Raw genomic sequence first — 7,885 nt, 5'->3', positions numbered from 1 at the left:
GCATGCAGGAGCCCAATTTACTGGTCGTGAATGTGCCTGCTCCTGTTGGTTAGTCTATTTTTCCTTTCTCTTTTCATTCTGTCCCAAACTCTGAATACTAACCCCTCTCTCTTGTTTTGTCCAGTGAGCCCTTTCTTCCCCTTACCTTAAGGTCTTTAGTAAATAAAACATAGACCAAACAGAGAGAGGAGTTAGAACCTACATACTCCTTTTCCCCAATTGTCCTTTTACTGTCATATTCCATTGTGGAAAGAGAGCACTTTATTTCCAAAAACAAGAGTCCCTCCTCACTTTCCAATTTTTTAAATTAAGCAATGTCTGATTGCCTCAAATCATTTATAATTCAGTTCTGGGTTGTTCTGATTGCACTGCTCTCTCTTCTGAAAAATAATATTTTTTCAGAATACTTATCCTTACTGGAACTTCATGAATGAGCATTCAGGAGCCATGAAATCTGTGTGGTCCTTTAAGCTTTCTAATCTGCAGTGCAAGATTAAGAAAAGTGCCGATGAAGCAAATCCCTTCTTTGAAAGGAGAGACAGAGACATGAAATCCTCATAAACAACCACACATCAATGGTGTATTAGGTGCAACAATAAAAACCAGAAGTTAATGTCTCTTGTAAGCAGACCACACAGTTATGCTTAGCATTAATTACTTCGAGCCCATCTCAGATGGATCTACAAGTCACCCTTCTGCATCCCACATTTCTTCACTACCTTTGGAATTTCAGAGAAAGGAATCATTTATCTCCTTATAGGAACTAGATGGAATAAGGTCTGTGGTATCCTATGAGAAAAATATTTCATTGATCTGGGCATTAGATACTCAGGTCACGTTTTATTCACAAATATATTTTCTCAAAAAATGATAGCAATTTTTTTTGGTTGAAATGAATAAATCCTCCTAAAAGTGGAGTTTTCCAAATAGACGAACTGGGGGACAGGCTGCCATAAAGAACTGTCATCCAGCCTCAGAGTCCTAGAAATTCCTTTATGCATATGGAGTGATTTCAGCCCCTGGTGGCTGCATAGCCTCATTTTAATCTCCCTTCCAAAAAAGTCTTCCACCAATTGTCCAAGAGACCCAACTTGACTGATACAAGGAGTTTTCTATGTTTCCATTTGCTGACTTAATCATATAAGTGTCTTACAGATTTTGTGACTTTTTTAATTACCTGCATTGAATAATTTTTAAATTTTTAAAGGGCCTCAAGATTCCAGTAGTAAATAACTGAAATAGGGAAAGACAACTAAAAATAAATTCTTTAAAATGTAAATTAAAACATTACCATTTTCTACCTATTAATTAGCAAAACAAAATGACAGTTCATCAAATTAATAAAATAAACATGTAGATAGTATCAATTGGTAAAGCCATTTTGAAAAATAATCAAATAGCATATAACTTTAGTTCTTAAAATGTAGACTGTTTACATACATCTATTGATTTAACCTAAATAAATACTTTTAAATAATGAAAAACAATTATGCTAAAAGAAGTACATAGCAGTGGTACATGAAATTAGAACAAAAGAGGAAATAATTTTCAAAAATATAGAAGGATTAAGTTGTGGCATATGCACTCAATGTAATGAGCCTGGATGTATAAACAGTGAAAACTGTAAAGAAGGAGTAATTTCCCAACTACAATATTAAGTAGTGGATATTACCAAATATTATCAACAATATAATTAATACTACATAGAACGAAATAGTCACAGAGAAAATACATTAGAAAAAAAGTTCTCCAGATGCCAGTAATAATGTCAAGTTGGAATCATGAAATTATCATAATATTTTTCACTTACCCAAATGTTCTCTCAGCTTCCATTCATAGCATTTCTAATAAATATAAATCAAAAACTTGGAAAATGTAGAACATTAACTTGTCCTTAAAATCATTTGGAATGGCTTTCAAATATGTAATTAAAGTTAGTATTTTTATTTTCCTTACTGAGAAGTCACCTATGGAGCACAGGGAGGGACTAGAGGTATTTGCTTTGATAAAATGGTTTTGAAAACCGTTGGAATTTTTTCCCATAGCAATAGAAGGTTTTTCAGCATGGGACAGTGAGCAAATCAACAATGAGACAGGAATGAGTAGATTCATTGAGATGGTATGGTATATGAGAAAGGGATTTTTATAAACACTGTGGATTCTAAACCCAGTACAGAACTGCCATTAACTGATTGGGGGAAAAAATCACTCAATTTCATACTTTGATAATTTTTCCATTTAAACAGAAAAAAAAACACATTTGGGTTCCACATACACATGAAATTATTCAGTTGTGTCTTTCTTGAACCTGACTTGATTTGCTTAGCATAATATTTTCCAGTTCCAGGCAAATAGTGTTGTAATGATGGAGTTTCCTTCTTTCTTACATCTGTAAAGTATTCCATTGCATATATATAACACATTTTCTTTATCCATGCATCTGTTGTTGGATACTCAGGTCCTGTGTCTTGACTGTTGTAACACAGCAATGAAAATTGGAGTGAATATATATCCTCAACATACCAATTTCAGCTCCTTCAGATATATACACCAAAATGGGAATGCTAGACCATATGTAATTCTATTTTTAGGCTTTTTTATGAATCGCCATTCTTTTTGCAAGATGACAGTATCAATTTACATTCACACCATGTTTTAGTCAGCTTTTTCACTGCTGTGACTGAAAAATCTGACCAGAACAATTGTAGAGGAGCAAAAGTCTATTTGAAGGCTTACAATTTCAGAGGTCTCAGACCATAGAAGGCTGGCTCCATTCCTCAGGGCTCAAGGTGAGGCAGAACATCATGGTGGAAGAGTTTGGCACATGCAAGAAGCTCACATGATAATCAGAAAGCAGAGACAGACTCCACTAGCCAGATACAAAATATATACCTGAAGGGCACACCCTCAGAGACCCACTTCCTCCAGCCACACCCTACCTACCTTCAGTTATCACTTAGTTAATCCATATCAGGCTATTAATTTACTGGTAGGGTTAAGACTCTCATAACCCAATCATTTCTCCTCCAAATCTTCTTGCATTGTCTTATATATGAGCTTTTGGGGGACATTTCACATCCAGACCATAACACACCAACAGTATACAAGAGTTCTCCACATGTTCACCAACACTTACCATTCATCTTTTTGCAACAGACATTCTAACAGATATAAAGTTGTACCTCATAAGTGGCTTTGATTTTCATTTCCCTGATAATTAGAGATGATGACCATTTTTTCATATGTATCTTGGTCATTCATATCTCGTCTTTTGAGAAATGTGTGTTCAAATCTGTTGCCTGCTTTGAATCAAATTGCTTATCTTCTTGCTATGAATTGAGTTCCTTATATGTTTTGGAATCAGTTACTTAAATGACATGTGGTCTGTAAATATTTCTCACATCCCTTGGTTTGTTTCTTTACTCTATCAATTGCTTCATTTGCTGTGAAGAAGCTTTTTAGTTTGATGCAACCTTTTTCATCTAATTTTGCTTTTATTTCCTGTGTTTTTGTAGTCCTATCCAAGAAATTATTGCCCAGAAAAATGTCATGAAACTTTTCCTTTATTTATTTATTTTTTTTGGCTAGTAGCTTTACAGTTCCCAGTCTTAAGTCTCTTATCCATTTTGAATTGATTTTTATATATGGTGTGAGAAAACAGTTCAGTTTCATTCTTCTACATGTAGATATTCAGTATTTCCAATATCATTTGTTGAAGAGATTATTCTTTCCTTATTGTGTGATTTTGCACTTTTGTCAAAAACCAATTGATCATAAATACTTTGGATTATTTCTAGGCTTTCTATCCTGTTTTATGCTGTTTTGGTTATGATAGTTTTATTTTGAAATCAAGAGTGTGATGCCTCCAGCTTTATCTTTTTGCTCAAGATTGCTTTGGTTATCCACGGTCTTTTCTGATATCATAAAATTTAGGATATTTTTGCTACTTCTGTGAAAAATGGATTTGAAATTTTGGTAGAAATTGCTTGAATCTGTAAATCAATTTACATAATATAGGCAGTTTAGTAACATTAAGTCTTTGATTCCATGAACATGAAATATCTTCTATTAGTCTTCTTAAATTTCTTTCATCAATTTTTTTATAATTTACAGAATATATACATTTCCCTTCTCTGATTAAACTCATTCCTAAGTATTTTGTGTGCTATTGTGAGATTGTTTTCTTAATTTTTTGTTTGGATAGTTTATTGTTAGTATAAAGACTTGCTACTGATTTTGTGACTTCGACAGGTTTTTTGTGGGATTATTAGCAGTTTCTATATATAAAATCATGTAATCAGCAAACAGTGATTTCATTTCTTTGTTTCCAGTATCAGTGCTTTTTATTTGTATTCTTATCTAATTGCCCTCACTGATAGATCTGATAGAACCATACAGAGTAGAAAGGTGTTTACTATAGATTTAGGAAGAAAAGAGGGATGGGGAAATGGGAAATATTAATAAAATGGTAAAAAGTTTTAGTTAGACTAGTAGAGTAAGTTTTAGTAATCTATTACATTTCCTAGTTACCATAGCAGATAATAATGTATTTTATATTTCTTTTCTTTTCTTTTTTTATATCAAGGATTCAACCCAGGCTCATTTAACTGAGCCACATCCCCAGCCCTTTTTATTTTTTATTTTGAGACAGGGTTTCACTAAGTTGTTCAGGGCCTCACTAATTGCTAAGGCTGGCTTTGAATTTTTCAATCCTTCTGCCCCAGCCTCCAGAGCCATTAGAATAACAGGCACATACAATACCCAGCAATGTATTTTATATTTCAAAATTGTTAAAATAATAAATATTTAATGTTTTTTAACATTAGGAATATGGATGTGTTAGTTATTTTGATTAAATATTTCTATAATGTAGTCATAGATCAAAACATCACATTGTATCCCACAAACACAACTCTTATTCCAATTTTTAAAAATACCTTGTTGAGGATATACCATGATCGTGAAGATGGATTTCCCAGGATGAGACTTATCTATTGCACTCCAGATGTTCTGTTCCCTGAAATTTCCCTAAATGCAGGAAATCGGACTCCATAATTTGTGGGAACTGTGTTTGTACTTTCCTCTGGAAGTTTGTGTATTAATAAAGATAAGGCTTAAACAGAGAAAAAAATCAATAAATAATGTAAAGTAAAAATTTACTTTTAAAATGAAGAATACAAAATCAATATACAAAAATCAATAGCTTTCCTATATATCAATAATTAGTTAATTGAAAAGGAAATCAGGAAAACAGCCCCATTCACAATATCCCCATCCCAAAATAAAATATCTAGAAATAAATCTAACCAAGGAGGTAAAAGACTCCTACAAGGAAAATTATAGAACACTGAAGTAGGAAAATGAAAAAGACACTAGAAGATGGAAAGAACTTCTATGTTCAAGGATGGGCAGAATCAATATTGAAATGACTATTTTACTAAAAAAAAAAAAAAAAAAAAAAAGCAATTCCCTGGTTTCAAATTAATCTATAGAGCTATAGTAACAAAAGTTGCATGGTGTTGGTATAAAAACAGACATATAAACCAAACAAACCCACAGTTATCTGGTCATTGAAAAAGGTGTTTTTAACACCTTTTTTAACAAAAAGTACAAGGAAAACTGGTTATCTACTTGTAGAGGAATGAGCGTAGATCCATATCTTTCACCATGCACAAAATTTAACTGGATCAAAGACCTAGGATTAGATGAGAAATTTTGCAACTACTAGAAGAAAATGTAGGGTAAACACTAACATAGATGCAAGAAACAGCTTCCTCAATAAGACTCCTAAAGCTCAGAAAATAATACCAAGAATTAATAAATAGGATGACATCAAATTAAAGTTTCTGTACCGCAAAGGAAATAATTAAGAATGTGAGAGAGATCCTATAGAATAGGAGAAAATCTTTGCAAACTACTTTTCTGACATAGGATTAATATCCAGAATATATATATACATAAACTCAAAAAACTACACCAGAAAAATTAAATAGGTGGCAAATGAACTAAACAGAAATTTCTCAAAAAAAAAGAAAAAGAAATGCAGGGCTGGAGATATAGCTCACTTGGTAGAGTGCTTGCCTTGCATGCACAAGGTCCTGGGTTCAATCTGAAGCACCACAAAAAAAAAAAAAAAGAAGAAGAAATGCAAAAGACCAACAAATATATGAAAAAAAAAGTTCAACATCATTAGCAATTAGGGAAATGCAAATCAAAAACTATACTGAGACACAAAATGGCGTGAATATACTACGTATACAACCAGAGATATGAAAAATTGTGCTCTATATATCTAATAAGAATTGTAATGCATTCCACTGTTATATATAAATAAACAAATAAATAAATAAGAAAAAAAACTGCACTGAGATTTCATCTCACTCCTGTTAGAATGGCAGTCATCAGAATGTAAAAAATAATGAAAGCTGGACAGAATGTGGAGGGAAAGGAACACTTTTACACTGTTGGTAGGATTGTAAATTAGTACCATCACTCTGGAAATCGATATAGAGGTTCCTCAAAAGACTAGGAATGGAACCATGATATGACCCAGCTATACCACTCCTTGATATTTATCCTAATGAATTAAAGTCGTCATACCTACTATGCGGTGATACATGCATATCCATGTTTATAGCAGCACATTTCACAATAGCCAAACTTTGGAACCTGCCTAGGTGTCTGTCAGTGGATGAATGGATAAAGAAAATGTATGTATACACATTGGAGTTTTATTCAGCCATAAAGAAAACTATAATTATGTCATTTTCAAGAAAAATGGATGGAACTTGAGAACATTATGTTACGTAGAAACCAAACTCAGAAAGTCAAGGGTCCTGTTTTCTCTCATATGTGAAAGCTAGAGAGAAAGAAGGAGGGGAAAAGGTGGCAGCCTGTGGATCTCATGAAAACAGAAAGGAGACCAATAGAGTAGAGGAAGGGATCAGGGAGATGAAGCAGGGGGAATACTGGGGACAATGTGACCAAATGATTGTGTGCATATATGAATATGTAACAATGAATGCAACTATTATGTGTAAATAAAGTGTATCAATAAAAATATGGGGAAAAAAATCATGAAACAAAAAGTAGCATTGGAACATGGGCAAATGGCAAAATACCTGGTGTTACTCAGTTCTGGCTCTCACTCCTCCTTCTAAAATAACAATTATTTTATTTTTCTTTACTCTTCTTCTGGTTAGAGTGAAGTAGCTCCTCAGTTTTGTCATCCAATATTGTGTCAGCATAGATGTCACTCATCCTTATGACAGGATCATTGTGCAGGCTGATGATAAGCCTCACTATTTCTGAGGGGAGCACTGACCAATGGCACAGGTCCCCTAGGGGGAGTGGCAGGAGGACAAGCTGAGCCAGTCCATTGACCTGCATATATCTGAGACCTGGGCTACAAGAACAAACAAGAATGAACGGTAAGCCCTGATGTTACAGCAAGAGAACAAAGGTTGAAGCTAGGCATACTTTTAACAAGGTTAAATCAACAGTGAACAGAATTTGCTACCCGGGAATCACTTTTCACTGAGTCACAATTATCAGATCCAAGCTTCACAAGAATACGTTGTCCACAAAAAAAAAAAAAAAAAAAAAATGGCCAGAAGTCTGAGACCATGCCCTTGGCCAAAATAAATACCAATGATTTTACCTGAGCTGTCCTATGAGTCCAGATGGTCAAGTCACTTGTAAGAACTACAGAGGAAAGTCTTGAATTGATTCATTATTTAACCAACATGGATCAAGCTTCCACAACGTGAGAAAGTCTTGAAAAGAAGAGTAGACATAATCCTGGTCTGTGAGGAGTTTTCAGTCCACTAAATAATAACCAAGTATTATACATTGCCTGTCTTTCTCTGGATCTAGTGCTCCCAAT

The 7,885-nt window shown here is 33.7% G+C and overlaps 1 non-coding gene across 1 annotated transcript; it reads left to right on the top strand.

Annotated features, from left to right (window-relative positions):
• Nucleotides 1–4,929: 4,929 nt before the first annotated feature.
• On the top strand, nt 4,930–5,086 carry LOC114085144 (U1 spliceosomal RNA). Its single transcript, XR_003581427.1, has one exon. It is a non-coding gene; the product is annotated as a U1 spliceosomal RNA (small nuclear RNA).
• Nucleotides 5,087–7,885: the final 2,799 nt, after the last annotated feature.

Source organism: Marmota flaviventris, chromosome 2, assembly GCF_047511675.1.
Source record: "Marmota flaviventris isolate mMarFla1 chromosome 2, mMarFla1.hap1, whole genome shotgun sequence".
Taxonomy (NCBI): domain Eukaryota; kingdom Metazoa; phylum Chordata; class Mammalia; order Rodentia; family Sciuridae; genus Marmota; species Marmota flaviventris.
The sequence above is the reverse complement of the archived record's forward strand: the minus strand, read 5'-3'. Positions and strand labels throughout refer to the sequence as shown.